Source organism: Silene latifolia, chromosome 2 (genome assembly GCF_048544455.1).
Source record: "Silene latifolia isolate original U9 population chromosome 2, ASM4854445v1, whole genome shotgun sequence".
Classification (NCBI taxonomy): Eukaryota; Viridiplantae; Streptophyta; class Magnoliopsida; order Caryophyllales; family Caryophyllaceae; genus Silene; species Silene latifolia.
The window spans coordinates 104,102,544-104,119,331 of NC_133527.1; the positions used below are offsets into that span (position 1 = coordinate 104,102,544).

Genomic DNA, 16,788 nt, shown 5'->3' on the forward strand with positions numbered 1-16,788 from the left:
GTTATAAGATAATAGTACTTCATATTGTTTCTTACTCGTTCAACTGTGTGAATACTTAGAAGAACAATCAAGTGTTTTCTTAGTAACTTAAGATAGTCAAATCGAATATCTAGTGATATTCAAATCGAGTTATAGTTAGAGTTAACTATACGAGTTGGGTTGATAATTTTGTAATCCGGAGTAAGGTACTAAAGTTATTAATCGAGAATAGTGGACGTAGGCTTCGACGTGTGAAGCTGAACCACTTCAAATATCGTGTGTCCTTGCATCTTTCATTTCGGTCATTTCATTACGTTAATAATCATTTAGTTAATTAGTTAAAGTTTAATCAATAAACTTTAAGTAATTAATTACCTTGATATAAAATAAAAAGTAGGCATAATTTTTAAATACTCAATTCACCCCCCCTCTCGAGTATTTCGGGTGTGATAGACTCTTCAATTGGTATCAGAGCCTCGTGCTCTTGATTGCCTAACCGCAAAGAGGCTAGATCCGTCTATCTTTTTATCTTTTTATTTTATTTTTATTCCGCTGCCTTACACGTGTAAAATGGATTCCAAGTATCTTAAGTGTCCCGTCTTTGATGGGAAGAATTATGGACTTTGGAAAAACATGATGACACACTACATAAAAGGACACGATTGGGAGTGTTGGACGATTATAAAGAACGGACCAAATAAAATTTTGGTCGCATCTTCGGAAGGCACTACCTATGAGAAAAAGGAAGAAGACTATGTTGAGGCTGATTACAAGAAGGCTGAAAAAAACTCGAAAGCGATAAGCCTGTTACAAAACGGCATGGCATCGACTGAATTCGATCGTTTTTCTTCTTGCACTTCGGCCAAGGAAATATGGGATGGTCTTGAATTGGCCTATGAAGGAACGTCGGCTGTAAGCAAATATCGTATTGACCTGCTGATTCAAAAATACGAACTTTTCAGAATGGAAAATAATGAATCACTTGATAGCATGTCAGCACGATTTTCTACAATAGTCAATGAGCTCAAAAATCTTGGTAAAACTTTCAACTCCGAGGATATTGCTAGAAAAGTATTAGGAGTTTAACCAAGAAATGGCGTCTCAAGGTCACGGTTATGGAAGAAGTCAGAGATCTCACTTCTCTCCCTTATGCAGAACTTATTGGCGCTCTCATGGCTCATGAACTCGTCCTGGAAGACGATGAGGCCAAGGCCAGTAACACTAAGAGCATGGCTCTATAAGCTTCTGCTAAAGAAGAAGAAGATGTTGAAATAGAGGACGAAATGGTCTTGTTTGCTAAACGGTTCAACAAACGCATTTTCAGAAATAAGCAAGCAAAATCGTTCAATAATAATAACAACAAGTTCACTAATGAGAAGATTTTCGAGTCAAAAAATACGTTTGCTAATAGAGGATGCTTTAAGTGTGGAGAATCCAGTCATATGATTAAGGATTGTCCCATATGGGAGAAAATCAAAGACAAAGCAAAATGGGAGAAGACCAAGAAGGAATTCAAGCAAGTTATGATAGCATCTTGCTGGGGAGATCTTGACCCTGAGGACGACGAAGCATCTGAAGAAGAAGAAGTTGCTAACCTATGCTTAAGCAACGTCAGTCTTGACCTCTTCTCAGACAATGATAAAGATAGTGTGGACTCCTACTACTACTTTCTAGGAGATTCCGATTCAGAAGAAGAGGTAAGTTATCTTGAACTTAAGAAGAGTGTTAAGAAGTTGTCAAAGAAAGCTTTAATTGAATATTTTGAGCAATCTCTTGATAAGTGTCAGGAACAAGAAATGGAATTGAAAGACTTGAAAGAACAAATCCTTGACATTGCTGAAGAGAATCATCTCCTTAAAACAAAGGCCAAAAAGCTCAAATCTAAAGTTATAGCCAACATGGCTACAACTTCAGATATGACAAATGCTGAGAAGAAGGTTCTTGAGTCTAAAGTTATAGCTAATGAAGCTATAACCTCAAACCTAAAACTCAACATTAAGCATCTTCAAGCCAAAGTTATAGCTAGTGAAGCTATAACATTGGAATTGAGAAAAGTCAAAGAGCTACTTGAGACAAAGGCCACGGATAGAGAGGCCATGATCTCAAATCAACGGAAGGAGATCGAATCTCTAACTCAGCAATTAAAGGAATCTAAAACCGATCTTTTAAATACTAAAAGAACGCATACCGAGATGGTACGGGTTCTTAATGATAGGTTTCAGAACTTTCGTGATAACTATGAAGAGACTCATCCTCCCAAGATCACATGGTTAGATCATTCCAAATGCAACAAAGAAATAGAGTCCTTAAAAGAGTTACTCTTGCATGCTAGAAAGGTTCATGAGAAATGGGAAGGTAGCACACGTGTTCTAAATTTCCTAACTGAGCAATCAGATAATAACAAGAAAATGGGATTAGGGCACGAGTTCTATGGTCGTAGAGATCACTCTAAATGCAAATCAACCCCTTTCGAACGAGACTTCAGAAGGAGAAAATATACAAATTTACCAGAATATTTGATTTGCAATTACTGCGGTCATACGGGACATATCCAAGAAAACTGTGTCAAATATACTCAGGATTTAAGAAAAGGAATCAACTTTATTAAAGCATTCGACACGATTTTCGAGGATAATGATTGTACCCTATCAGAACCAAGTACAAGTGAAGAACGCAACAATGATCATCTTTGGTTCTACGACATGAGTTTTGATTTCAAAAAGGCTACGAAATCAAAACAGACACCTAAACCTAAATAACCCTTCAACACCAAAGCTCCTCCAAAACAACCTGAAAGACCACGACATAAGGAACCCAAAACTCAACCTAAGACGGTTCCTAAACAAACCCATTCTCCTCTAAAACGAAAAGTTATAAAAAGGGTTTGGGTTAGAAAAGATTTAGTTTTTAGAGTGACTAACGTCAAAGGACCTAACTTAGCTTGGGTACCTAAAAACTGTATCTAATCATTTTGTAGGTTGTGGTGAAAGAAAATAACCTATGGTACCTTGATAGTGGACGCTCAAGGCACATGACTGGAGATGTAAATCTATTTCTTTCACTCAAACCCTTCGATGGAGGTAAGGTCACATTTGGTGATAACAAGAAGGGTAAGATCATCGGTGTTGGTAAAGTTGGAATATCCTCTTCTCATGCAATTAGTGATGTTTATCTTGTTAGTGGTCTCAAGCACAATTTACTGAGTATCTCTCAATTATGTGACAAAGGAAATAAAGTTGTCTTTCATTCAGATTCCTGTCGAATAATAATTGAAGGAACGAGTAGTGTTGTGCTTGAAGGACACCGTAGAAGGAATGTCTATATGATTGATTTAAATAACATTCCTACTAATTCATTCACATGCATGAAAGTAACGACAGATGATCCGTGTCTTTGGCACAAAAGATTTGCTCACATAAATTCAACAACGTTGAATAAGCTAAAGAAATGAGATTTGGTTGAAGGACTTCCATCAATCAAATTCGATCAAGAAACCCTATGTGATTCTTGTGCTCGTTGCAAACACGTGAGATCATCGTTCAAACCCAAGAGAATAGTAAGTACCAAGGAACCACTAGAACTCGTGCATATGGATCTCTGTGGCCCAATGAAGGTAAGAAGTAGCGGTGGATCCAGGTATATCTTCGTTCTAGTTGATGACTACTCTAGATATGTTTGGCCTATATTTCTCTTTTCCAAAGATGAATCTTTCGAAGAGTTTGCAGTTCTAATGAAACTTGCCCAAAATAAGTATAAATCAAAATTAGTCTCCATTCGTACGGATCATGGCACCGAATTTGATAACCATGCTTTTATAGAATACTGTAGAGAGAATGGTGTTGGGCATAACTTCTCAGCACCACGAACTCCACAGCAAAACGGTGTTGTTGAATGTATGAATAGAACATTGGAGGATATGGCACGCACAATGTTGTTGTGTAGCGGCCTACCTCGAAATTTCTGGGCCGAGGCTATTAGTACTGCATGCTATGTTCATAATCGAGCTTTGATTAGACCAATTCTCAAGAAGACTCCTTACGAGCTTCTTAGGGGACGTAAACCTAACATATCACATCTACGTTGCTTCGGGAGTAAATGTTTTGTCCATAATAATGGCAAAAATAGATTAAGCAAATTCGATCCTAGAAGTGACGAAGCGGTGTTTGTCGGTTATTCTAATCATAGTAAAGCATATAAGGTTTTCAATAAAAGAACCTTATGCATCGAAGAAAGTGCTCATGTTGTTTTTGATGAGAATAATATGTTTGACAAAGCTGAACAGGATGAGGAAGAAGATTTGAACGAACCTGATTTCCGACTATCCAGGGATGAACTTCCAGAATTGGATGATGAAGATAAATAAATTGAGGGCACAAATGATGAACAAGGAAGCCCTTCGAATGATAAAGGAAAGAGTACTAAGAGTTTAGTTGATGATACTAAAACCTCTTCTCAATCTAAGCAATTGGAGGACAAAGTTATAACTGATGAAGCTATAACTTCAACTTCTAATCAACGAACTAAGTCCAATGTTATAACTGATTCTGTTATAACCCCAGACTTGGATTCAGGGGTAACAAGGTTTGAACCCCAATCATTCGAAGAAGGCGAGACGAGTTCAGATGAAGATGTGCCTCCTGTTTCTAAGAAATGAAAATATAAGGATTACCATCCAATGGAAACCATCCTAGGAATTCTGAATGAAGGCGTTCGAACTCGAAGAAGACTTAACAACTTTTGCTCATTCTACTCCTTTCTTTCAACCATTGAGCCAACAAATATCAAAGAAGCACTTGCCGAACCAGATTGGATCATTGCTATGCAAGAAGAGCTTCAATAGTTCGAACGAAACAAAGTGTGGCATTTGGTTCCAAGACCTAAAGACCGAACGGTTATTGGTACAACATGGGTTTTCAGGAACAAGCTGGACGATACGAGAGTTATTGTTTGAAATAAAGCTAGATTGGTTGTACAAGGGTATAATCAACAAGAAGGAATTGATTATGATGAGACCTTCGCTCCCGTAGCCAGACTTGAAGCTATTAAACTATTAATAGCATTTGCTGCTCATAAAGGAATTAAACTTTTTCAAATGGATGTTATAACAGCTTTTCTTAACGGTTATTTGAATGAGGAGGTTTTCGTTGAACAACCCCCAGGATTTCTCGATAGCAAGTTTCAAAACCATGTTTTCAAATTAGATAAAGCTCTTTATGGTTTGAAACAAGTTCCGAGATCGTGGTACCACAGATTGTCAAAATATCTTCTAGAAAGTGGTTTTAAAAGAGGATCTGTCGATAAAACCCTATTCCTGAAAACTGAGGTTTCCGTTCTATTAGACGTACAAATATACGTTGACGATATTATTTTTGGTTCAACTAATAATCGTTTATGCAAGTACTTTTCAGATTTAATGACCTCAGAATTCGAGATGAGCATGATGGGAGAACTCAAGTTCTTCCTTGGACTCCAAATCCATCAAACTCTTCAAGGGATTATGATACACCAACAAAAATACATCAAGGAGCTAATCAAGAAATTCGGTATGAAAAATTCTAACTCTAAGCCAACTCTTATGGGCACTGAGAAGAAGTTGACCTCGGATGAAAACGGTAAGTCTGTCGATGAGACGACTTATCGAGGTATAATTGGCTCACTTCTTTATTTAACTGCAAGTCGTCCGGATATTATGTTTAGTGTATGCGTATGTGCTAGATTCCAATCGTGCCCTAAAGAATCGCATATGGTCGCAGTTAAAAGAATCTTGAAGTATTTAATTGGTACATCTAAATTATATCTGTGGTATCCTCTTGAGTGTAATTTCGATCTCATAAGGTATTCAGATGCAGATTATGCAGGTTGTTCACTTGACAGAAAAATTACTTCCGGCATAGCCACATTTGTTGGACCGTGTATTATCACGTGAGGATCAAAGAAACAAAATTACGTTGCATTATCTACTGCTGAAGCCGAATACATTGCTGCTGGACTGGTATGTTCTCAACTTTTATGGCTTAAGCAACAACTATGTGATTACGGTGTTAATGTAGGGTGTATACCTATTTTATGTGACAACACAAGTGCTATAATTATATCTAAAAATCCTGCACAGCAGTCACGAACTAAGCACATAGACATTAGACACCATTTTCTACGGGATCATGTAGATAAGGGCAATATAAGACTTGAATTTTGTAGTACAGAAAAACAATGGGCTGACATTTTTACCAAAGCATTGGCTAGAGAACGTTTTGAGATTTTGCGGTTGGAAATTGGTTTAATTGGTGGTAACTAATCTTGTCGCAAATATTTTATTCTCTATATGACTAACTAGATTTGACGAGATTGTATGACTGTGTCCGTATTTTTCGTTGCAAGTTTATTTATGTCAAATGTTATATTATATTATGAGAATATTTCATTTTCTAGTCATATAGATTTTAAGTTTTATTATGAACCAAAAGTCGTAACCAATTGTTCCAATTTCTTGCCAAAACCGAAAATTTCCCACAATTTTATCTCTTACCATATCTTGTCATATCTTTTAAACAATTTACCCTAACCACTTGTTTATTCCATGGTAAGTATCTTTTATAAAAAAAACAAAAAACAAAAAAAAAACTTACCTAACTCCCTCTCCACACGCCACCTCCACTTTCCTATTTCCCTTACAACTCTTTTACCATAATTGATCTCATACTCCCATAAATACTCCCTCCTACCGTCACCATCACAAACACAAAACCCAAAGACCTTCCTTTAGACTTTTCTACACACTCAACCTCCAAAATCCTATACTCATCATGACTCCTCCCTCAACCCGCTTCCACTCGCCCTCAACTCGGTCCACAACTCGGACCGGGTCCTCCAAACCTTCATGCAACAAAACCTATGTCCCTATCAAAACTCCCTCACCTTCATCAAACCAAAAACCAACTAACCCCGATCATAACCGGGTTGATCCTAACTTAGAATGGAAAAGACGGAAGTTAAATAAAGGAAAAAAGAAAGCCGTAGAGTTTGAAGATTCGGTGGAAGAGACCGAGGTTGTAGCTACTCAAGAAGGTCATCAAAGGACAATGTTTCGAGAATACATGCCGAATGCAACATCAATAGGGCTTGATAAGCTTCGACTCACCGCGGATAAAAGAACCCGTGTTAACTTTGTTATGCGGTACGGTATTCATGGTGGTCGTTTCTACTCTGAAAAGTGGTATGGAAAAATCGTAGCTTTGCAATTTTTTAAGGATTTCTTGAATTTTCAAGAATGGAAGAAAGTTTGTTCCTTTGTTGGTCCGGTTTATCCTATTGAGGTAATCCAATTTTATTCTTCCGTCTCTGTCAAAAATAATGTGTTGCATGCGGTGGTGAATGATACCGAAGTCAAAATCTCCCTTGCCGATTTTTGTACTCTGTTTTCGATCCCTGATGATGTGATCGAAATAAATCCGAGTGCGGAATGGGGAGATGTGACGGAGGAATAAAAGCTTAAAATTAAGAAGTCGTTTGATGTTGATGCTACGGGGTCAAGTAACATGCTTGCGGGGTCATTTACCCCAAAGTTGAAATTCTTTCTTAATTTCATTTGGAACACGGTTGTTCCAAGGAGGGGTGGTCATGATAAATTGTCGAGTTATGAGATAGTGATGTTGTCTAAGTGGCTTGAAGGGTCCAAAGTTAGTCTTCCTCGTCTTGTGTGTCATAAAATCGTTCAAACAAGTGTTTGTGTCACCGAGGAAAAGTTTTATACTACTTTGGATTTGCCGTATGGAATGTGGGTCTCTCGGCTTTTGGAACAAAAAGGGGTGATTGGGATTTCTAGCTATGGTGTAAAGGTGAAAGATGAGATGTGTGACACTCATCTTAAGTTGATGAAAATTGGTGCCATTGGACCCGATTTGGTGTTTTTGGCAAAAGGGAATGTGGTGGAGAAATCGTCGGATGTGGTCTCGGTTGTTGAACAAAAATTGGAGTCTTTTATGGCAAGTATTTGTGAAAAAATGGATGCGCAAAATAAGATGGTTGCGGAGTTGGTCTCGGGTTTGGGAAAAGACAGGAATGAGGCTTCGGGTTTGAAGGGTTCGGATCTTGGTGAAGTCTTGTCTTATTTGCATGGGTTGGAAGCACGGGTTGATGCTATGGCTAAGGATGCGGCTAGGGCGGCCAAATAATGTGTTGTCATTCTAGTTCATTGGCTAACTAAGCTAGTCAAGGTGGGGCTTTGTGGAAAGAAGGGAAGGCTATACATGAGGATATGCGGGTTGTTTACGAGGCTACTCAAGCCTTGTCCTTGAAAGTGCTTAATTTCGAAAGGTGTCTCACGGCACAAGCTAACCATGTCCGTTCATGCTTTGATCGTCTTGACTCTCTTGAGTTTAGGACCAGTCCCGGTTATGTCAACCCCAATGTCGTGAAACGTGACATTCCTTAAACCCGTCCTCCTCTTTTCCTTGCCTTTTCTTTTGTTAGACTTTATATTTTGAATAATTGTCTAATTCGGCCCATTTTGGCTTGCTTTTCATTCGGCCCATTTGGCTTAAACACTTGTTCTTATTCGGCCCAATTGGCAATTAGACTAGTTTGGTTTGTAGTACACTTATTTTCTATTTGGCATTTTTATGTAGATTACTTTCTCGTTTTATAATATTTCCTTGCATGCTTAATACGTGTCTCGAACCATATCATTCTAGTTGTTTTATCTCTTTTCTCGTCTTTTCGATGATGTCAAGAGGGGGAAGAAATCCTCGTGACTTAAGTATTTGCCTAAGCTTGCTCCTTGTCGGAACCTTTAATCTCTTAAGGTCCTTAGATGCTATACTTTGTATATAAGTGATTGTTCTTGCGTTCAACTGTCTATGACTTTTATAGTATTATGTTGAGGGGGAACTTACACTTAGTCACAAATCATAAGAGACTTGTCATCATCAAAAAAGGGGAACTTGTTGGACCATATAGATATATGATTAAGTTTTGATAATGACAAGTATGTGCCTCGTTTTATGTAAACTATTGCTCGTAATCGTTTGTTTAGTCTTTGTTATATTAACTTAGGTTTACAAGTTAACAAGTAATGTTATAGCATTCTTAGCTATAACATTGAAGATTTGTGAGGCATCATTCAAGTAATGTTATTGCAGCTTGAGCTATAACATTGAAGATTCTTAAAGCATCATTAGCAACTGTAACAAGTTTCAAGTATGATGATCATTCAAGCAAAAGGCTAGATCAAGTCTTTAACAAAGCTCAAGATGAAGAGCTTTTGGTCAAGCTAAAGAGACGATCCTTTACTGAAGATCTCCAGGAAAATTAGTTAGTATAGGTCTTCATCTAATAACGGTATCTTAAGTTAAGAATATTGGGAAGGTAATGTTATAGCTATTTCACCTATAACTTTACTTACCAAACTTAAAGTTATAGCTGTTTCTACTATAACTTTAGGTAGCATTTTAATAGCACGATTTTAATAGTTTTAATCATTTTTCAAAGGATAAAATTCTTTAAACATATTTCAAAATCATTTGTGTATATAGTAGAGTTGAAATATGGGTTGTTATAATAGGTAACTTACATATCTCTATTGGTTAGTAAAACGACTTATGGGTCGTCATGCTACCTAGGGTTTGCTAGTCTATTTAACCTAACCCTAATTCAAGAAGATAGATTTTATCCAAGATGAGCACGGGCCTAGGGTTTCGGCCATGAGCTGAATACCGTTGGGGCATGTGAAGTTGTTGTGCATAAGTAACCTATCTAATCAAATCTAGCTTATATTTATATAAGATATTTTCCTATCTTTGTAATATATGATTTGATTTGTTTACTTATCCAAACATCTTAAAGGTATAGTTTTAGAAAACAAATAAGATTTACTTTGATCTTATTTACCTAAACTATAATATCTTGGATTAAATTAGGAAAGAGATTGATGTGACCATAATTGGCGCATATTTAGCCCCCGAATTACACTCGTTTCCATGCTTTTTAGTGCTTATTTGGGTCATTTCTTATCTTTAGTTCTTTGTTTTGCATATTCTTTGAGATTTTGATCCCTTGGTAGGAAAGGAGTAAGAATCTTGCATTTTCATGGCAAATCAAGACTAAATTGATCAAATTCAATGACCAAGCATCAAGGAGAGACAAGATTAGAAGGCCTTTGTACATATCATAGTAGAAGAGCAATGTTGAGAAAGGATCCTTGAGTCCCCAAGGAAATCCCCAAGGAATTTATGAAGAAAAGGGAAGAAAAAGAAGAAGTATCACGCTGACTGACAATCCGAGCGGATTGTTAGCAATCCGCCCGTCCCACCTAGCCACAATCCGAGCGTCCCAGGTGAATCCGCTCGGATTCCCCTCAAAGAATCCGCCCGGATTCCCCAGAATCCGCTCGGATTCCATCGACCAAATCCGGCCGTCCCGACCCTAATCCGCCCGGATTCCTTCACAGCGCGGGTTGTCTTCTTCAAGCTACGAAAAGAGAAGCCCTTCTCTCCAAAAATACCGGCTTCTCCTTGCTCTACTTAAAAAGTGTAATTACTAGTTTAGCCCTTTGTTAACCTTAATGCATCCTCCCTAATTTTCACTATAAATACCCCATTAGTCTAATTAGAGGAGCATGTTCTTCTTATCAATAATTAGTGTAGTTAATATCAATCAAATCTCTCTTCAATATTGTAATCAAGTATTAATCAAGTTTTAATCCAAGTTTTAGTTCTTTAATCTCTCTTTTGTTCATCCTTTATTTTGGGTAATTGAAGATTATTTGGGTTATTATTGGGAGATTGACAACCTCTCAATCTAGCATTCAAGTACTTCTATTATTCTTGCTTTATTATTGGAATCATTAGTAGGTATAATCTCTTAATCCCTTTTTAATTATTGTTAATTACTTTCATTTATTCATCATGTTTCATATTGTTGGTATGATTGACAACCTTGCTAGCATGATCAACGTGATAATGAGTGAGTAGTCTCTTAGCTAGGGTTAATGGGTGATTAGGGGAAACCAACATGGGGAATGATTCATGCTTAAATTAATGTGCTTTCATATCTTATTTGCTTGCTTGTTTTGATCTCAACTCATGCACATGTTATATTTGATGAAATGCTAAGCCTATGAATCCTTGCATTTACTATCATCTCCTATCTCTTCAATGAGACTTGTAAGACATAACCCAACTCGAGTCTCATTAGACCATGCATGTTGTTGAGTAGGGAAGATTAATTCGACTTGTAGGTGTTGTACAATCTAATCGATTCGGCTCCGGGACCCAAACTTTCCTAGGATTGTAAGATATAACCCAACTCAATCCATCACAACAATAATTGCTTGCTTATAATTTGAGAACATGTTTGTATGATCATATCCCATGATTCCCCTATGATCCCATGACACCCTAGTGCCTTTAATCAATTGTTTACACCCCCTTTAATTCATCTTGCTTGTTTATTTTCATTGTTATTCTAGTTTAGTAACCTTCTACATCAACCCAATTTGTGACACCCTTTAGACACCACTAGTTACAATAGAAATCTCATTTCAACTCCCGTCCCTTGGGATCCGACCTTTACTTGCCTCTTTACTAATTGTAGAGTTACTTGTTAAGCTATAAATTGTGTTTTGATTCGACCGTGACCAACGACCACATCTATCTATTTGTGAATACTAAACGGACTCGATAAAAAAATGGCGCCGTTGCCGGGGACGGTGTTTGTTTGATTTAGATTTCCTTTTTGTTATTAGTTGTGTCTTTCTTCGCCTTGAGGAAATAAAAATCCTCAAGGTTTGTTCTAATTGTTTTTGAGTTGTTTGATATTTTGCATGTCTAGAAGGTTACAAAGTGATTTGTTACCTTTTGACCGTGAAATCGAAAGAACCTTGACGAATAATAGGAGACTTGTTAGGAGGAATTTGAGAGGTGTTGGTGAAGTTGTTCAACCCACTAGTGAGTTTGTCAATCCTTTCGCAATAGAAGGAGAAGAAAACCCATTACACAATACCCTACAAAATCCACCTACAATGCCAAAATTCTCGTCACACTCCGTACCCACCGAGGAGAATCTACCAAATGGTACTCCTACACCGCAACATCTCACCGGAAATTTTATTGCCAAGTCCGCCTTCATCCAACTAGTTGAGAGGAGCCAATTCGGGGGAATGCCTAGTGAGGACCCTCATTCTCATATGGAAACCTTTTGCGATTATTGTGATGCTATCTCTCAAACGGGCGTGACTCAAGACCAAATTAGATGGGTCTTATTTCCTTTTTCCTTAATCGGCACCGTAAAGCAATGGTTGAAGGGCCTTGATAAGGCCACCCTTGGAATAGATTCTTGGAAGAAGTTGGCTCTAGCTTTCTACAAAAAATTCTACCCACCGGAAAAGACAAACATGCTAAGAGCTCAAATTACGGGTTTTAAGCAAAGGGATGAAGAGTCTTTGTATGAAGCTTGGGAGCGGTTCAAAGGAATTTGTCGCTCATGTCCTCACCATGGACTTAGCGAATGGTTTTTGGTGCAACAATTTTGGAATGGTTTATATGAAGATTCTAGGAACATTCTCAATATGGGGTCAAATGGAATGTTCACCGAAGTTGATGACAATCAAACATGGAACAAGATTGAGGAAATGGCGGTCCATAATTCACAATATAGTAGACCTCTCAAGGCTACTAGAGGAGGAAAGCATGAAGTGGACTCCGTTACTCAATTGGGTGCTCAACTTAGTGCTCACATTGACACAATCAACTTGAAGTTTGAACAAGCTATGGCTAGACTTGAGGAAAACTCAAAATCATCGAAGCATCATGTCAATGCCATGACGGCATCCTCATCAATCCCAAGTGGGATATGTGAGAATTGTGAAACTTTGGGTCATGACCCAAGTGAGTGTAGGGGAACAACCGAACAAGTTAATGCTTTCCAAGCTTACAAAAGTGGTACCCCTTATTCAAATTTTTACAATGAAAACACCAAGTTCCATCCAAATCTCTCATACAAGAGCCAAAATGTTCAAAACCCTCAAACAACATACACTCCACCACCCATGAGAAACCAAAATCAAAGACCCTTTTACAATCAAAACCAAGGTTACCAAAATCAAAATCCATACAATCACCAAAATGACCAAGGCTTTGATGTCCAAAAAGCGGTCCTCCAAATGCAAAAGAATCAACAAGAATTTTTCACCCAAATGCAAAAAGATAGCCAAGCAAAAGAAACCACCATCAACAACATTCTAGCTCACACCAAGATGTTGGAAACACAATTGACTCAACTAGCATCTTCAAGCTCACAAAGACAAAAGGGGCAATTACCACCTCAAAGTAATCCCACTAGACATGAAACGGTTAGTGCCATTCACTTGAGAAGTGGTACAAGGTATGAGGCACCGAAGAAGCAAGTTGAGGATGAAGTTGTGGAAGCTAGTGAAAAGGAAGAAATTGTGCAAAACTCCAAAGATGGAGAATCATCAAAAGAAGAAAGTTCAAAGAAAAATGAAGACAAGGCCAAAGAGAAGGAGCCCATTGTGATTAGACTTCCTTTTCCAAGTCGTCAAACCAAGCCCAAATTTGATGATCAACTTGGAAAGTTCATGGAGATTGTGAAAAATTTAGAAGTCTCCATTCCTTTCACGGAATTAATCAACCACGTTCCGGCCTATGCAAAGTACATGAAAGATATCCTCACAAAGAAGAAGTCGATCCGGAAACTTGAGACTATCGCCTTCACTAAGGTGAGTAGTGCAATACTTCAAGGGAGTTCACCTCCAAAATTAAAGGATCCGGGAAGCTTCTCAATACCGTGTACCATTGGCGACACGACGATCAACAAAGCCTTATGTGATCTAGGGGCTAGTGTGAGTGTCATGCCGTACTCGGTGAGTAAAAGGTTGGGAATGGGAGAGCTTAAATGCACCAACATCACACTTCAAATGGCCGATAGATCGACGAAGACACCATTAGGGATATGGGAAGATGTCCCCGTGCGAATTGGGAAGTTTTTCATCCCGGTAGACTTTGTCATTGTTGATATGGAGGAAGATTCCAACATTCCAATCATCCTAGGAAGACCTTTCCTACACACCGCCGGTGCGGTGATTGATGTGAAACATGGAGAGCTCACTCTAGAAGTGGGAGATGAAGGCATAACTTTTAATCTTGACAAGACCATGAGAGCTCCTCGTTTGCATGAGCCATGTTTCATGATTGATCATTATAGCCGAAAAGTTGAAAGGAAGAAATCGGAACTCCAATGGAGGAAGAAAATTGAAGATGCTCCATTCAAAGAGCAAGTGAATTGTGACAAGGAGAGCTTGCAAAGCTCATCAAAATCAATCAAGGAAGAAGAGGATGGCCTCATTGGCCAAGAAAAGAAATTGGGAGAGTTGTCTCCATCTAAGCAAGAGATTTTCAATGATCAACTCAATGAAGTTTGTGGTCTTTGGGACGACGAGTTTGAAGGGATTTTTAATCCCTACATTGGGCATGCCATCGATCATGATCAACAACAAGGGGCACGGTCTATTGAGGACCTCTACCACAATAATGAACAAGCTTTTGATTACTTTTTCAAAGTGTTGAGCAACATCAACAACACCTTGAACATGCCCCCTTGACATCTCATCAAGAATGAGAGTTTGGTGGAGTCCTCCCTAAACCACCACTTGTAAATATTTCTAACTCCCTAACTTACATTTCAAATTCTTGTATTGCATTTTTGTCATTTTTGGATTTTTATTTACTTTGATCAAAATAATTGTCATGTAAGAGAGAAGTGAGGGAGGGACTAACGAGTTCAATTGATGTGTAGTGCTTTACCTTAGTGTGGGGATGGGAATTGCCTAGGCTATCCATGCCTTAGTAATGCCCCCACAATGAAGAACACAAGAAATGAAGAAGAATGGAAGAATGGTAAAGGGAAATGCATTGTGCACGAATGGAATGAATCCGGGTACAAAGGACCAGAATCCGAGCGGATTCCCAAAAATCCGCCCGTCTTGTGCAATCCGAGCGTCCTGACCAAAAGACGCCCGTCCTGAACTGAACTGAAATTTGAAATTTTTCCCACTGTTAAAGAATCCGAGCGGATTCTAAAAAATCCGCCCGTCTTGAAGAATCCGGCCGTCTTGTAAAAAAGACGCCCGTCTTTGCAAAGAAAGGAAAACAAGCAAAAATCTCTCGGATCGAAATCCGTCCGTCTTTGAAGAAATCCGCCCGTCCGTGTTCAGACAATCCGAGCGGATTGTACCAAATCCGCCCGTCTTTAGGCGAGATTTCGCAAAGATTGAAGAAGCAGAATCCGCACGGATTGTACCTAATCCGCACGGATTGCCCCTGCAGTTTTGAAAATTTCGGTCCCTTTATAACCCCTCCCACCTTAATTCATTCACTCATTCATTCATAAACACTACCCACAACATCAAAACCCTCATCCTCTCCATCATAAAAACAAAAACCCTCAACAACATTCAACAAAAACAAATCAAACCACCCTTCCAACAACAATTTAATCACTCCATCTTCAACAAAAATCAAAACCAAGAACAAAATCTTCAACCTTTGAGTCGATTTTTGTTTTCATAAAGGCAAAGCCTTTCACCTTCAAATCGATTTGGGCATCCTACATATTGAAGATTTTTCATTCTTTTCTTGGTTAAGCTCATCAATGGCAAGGACTAAGGGTGCAACAAAGGCAACCAAGGCACCAAAGGCTAAGGCACTCTCACAAAGGCAAAAGGCTCTTCAAACAAAGAAAGCTTTGGCTATGGTGGTGGCAACACCAAACTTGGAAGTGCATCAACAACAACAACCTTCTATGGGACCATCAACATCCTCTACTCCGGTAATTAATCAACTTTTGCATTATCCGGAGGTAACTTTTATTTCCGATACCCATAGAAATACCTTTGTCAAGTTTGCTATGAAATCTATTCAATCCACCAAATTCATATGTAAAGATGCCTTGGAAAAATTGGGTGTTCTTGAACAAACAAAAGCCTTTTTCAAAGCCATGGGGTTGGAGAAATTGTTTGAAACAAAGGAATTAACATACCCCTCCCTTGTCTTGGAATTTTTAAGTTCTTTGAAAGTCACCAAAGTTGAGAGTAGGGAAAATATCGAGTTTCGTCTAGCTAATGTTAGTAGACGCATTACCTTTAAGGAATTGGGTGAAATTTTGGGTCTTAGTGATAAAGAAAGTTATTTCAAGAGTTATGGAAAGTATGACCCCGAACCTCTTTGGGAGGCAATCTCCGGGAAGAAATTTGAGGATTTTCATGCATGTCGTGCTCTTTTGGTCCATCATCCGGGCATAAGAGTATGGCACAAGGTTGTGGGAAATTTGAGGATTTTCATGCATTTCACAAGACTCGATTTTATTCTCCTTGAATCGGCTTTGAATATCGGAAGAATTCACACCAAGCCTTACAATTATTTAAGGCTATTGGTTGATAGATGGCTTAATGTTGATAATGGGAAGAAGGGCACAACCGTTATTGTCAATGGCGGGCTAGTCACGGTCCTAGCTAAGCACTTTCATCCTAATTTCAATAAGGATAAGAAGTACAAAGCAAAGGAAGGTGGCCATCTTATTGATATGCACATTATGATTAACAAGTTCAAGTGGGTTGCCCATAACCCCCTTGACACTAAATATGGATGGCTAACTAGTGAAGCTAGATCGTTCACCTTGCCCTCGAAGATTTGTCGCCTAAGTGTCCACCGGACCAATTATCTACTTCCCCTTTCCGAAGAAGCCGAGTATATCATTCAACAACAAAAGGGTGATCTTGAAACCCCCTCCTCTTCCATT

General features: G+C 38.5%; 1 non-coding gene across 1 annotated transcript; it reads right to left on the minus strand.

Moving 5' to 3' along the window:
* Nucleotides 1–12,367: 12,367 nt before the first annotated feature.
* LOC141644550 (small nucleolar RNA R71) lies at nucleotides 12,368–12,474 on the minus strand. The gene has a single exon (XR_012544163.1). It is a non-coding gene; the product is annotated as a small nucleolar RNA R71 (small nucleolar RNA).
* Nucleotides 12,475–16,788: the final 4,314 nt, after the last annotated feature.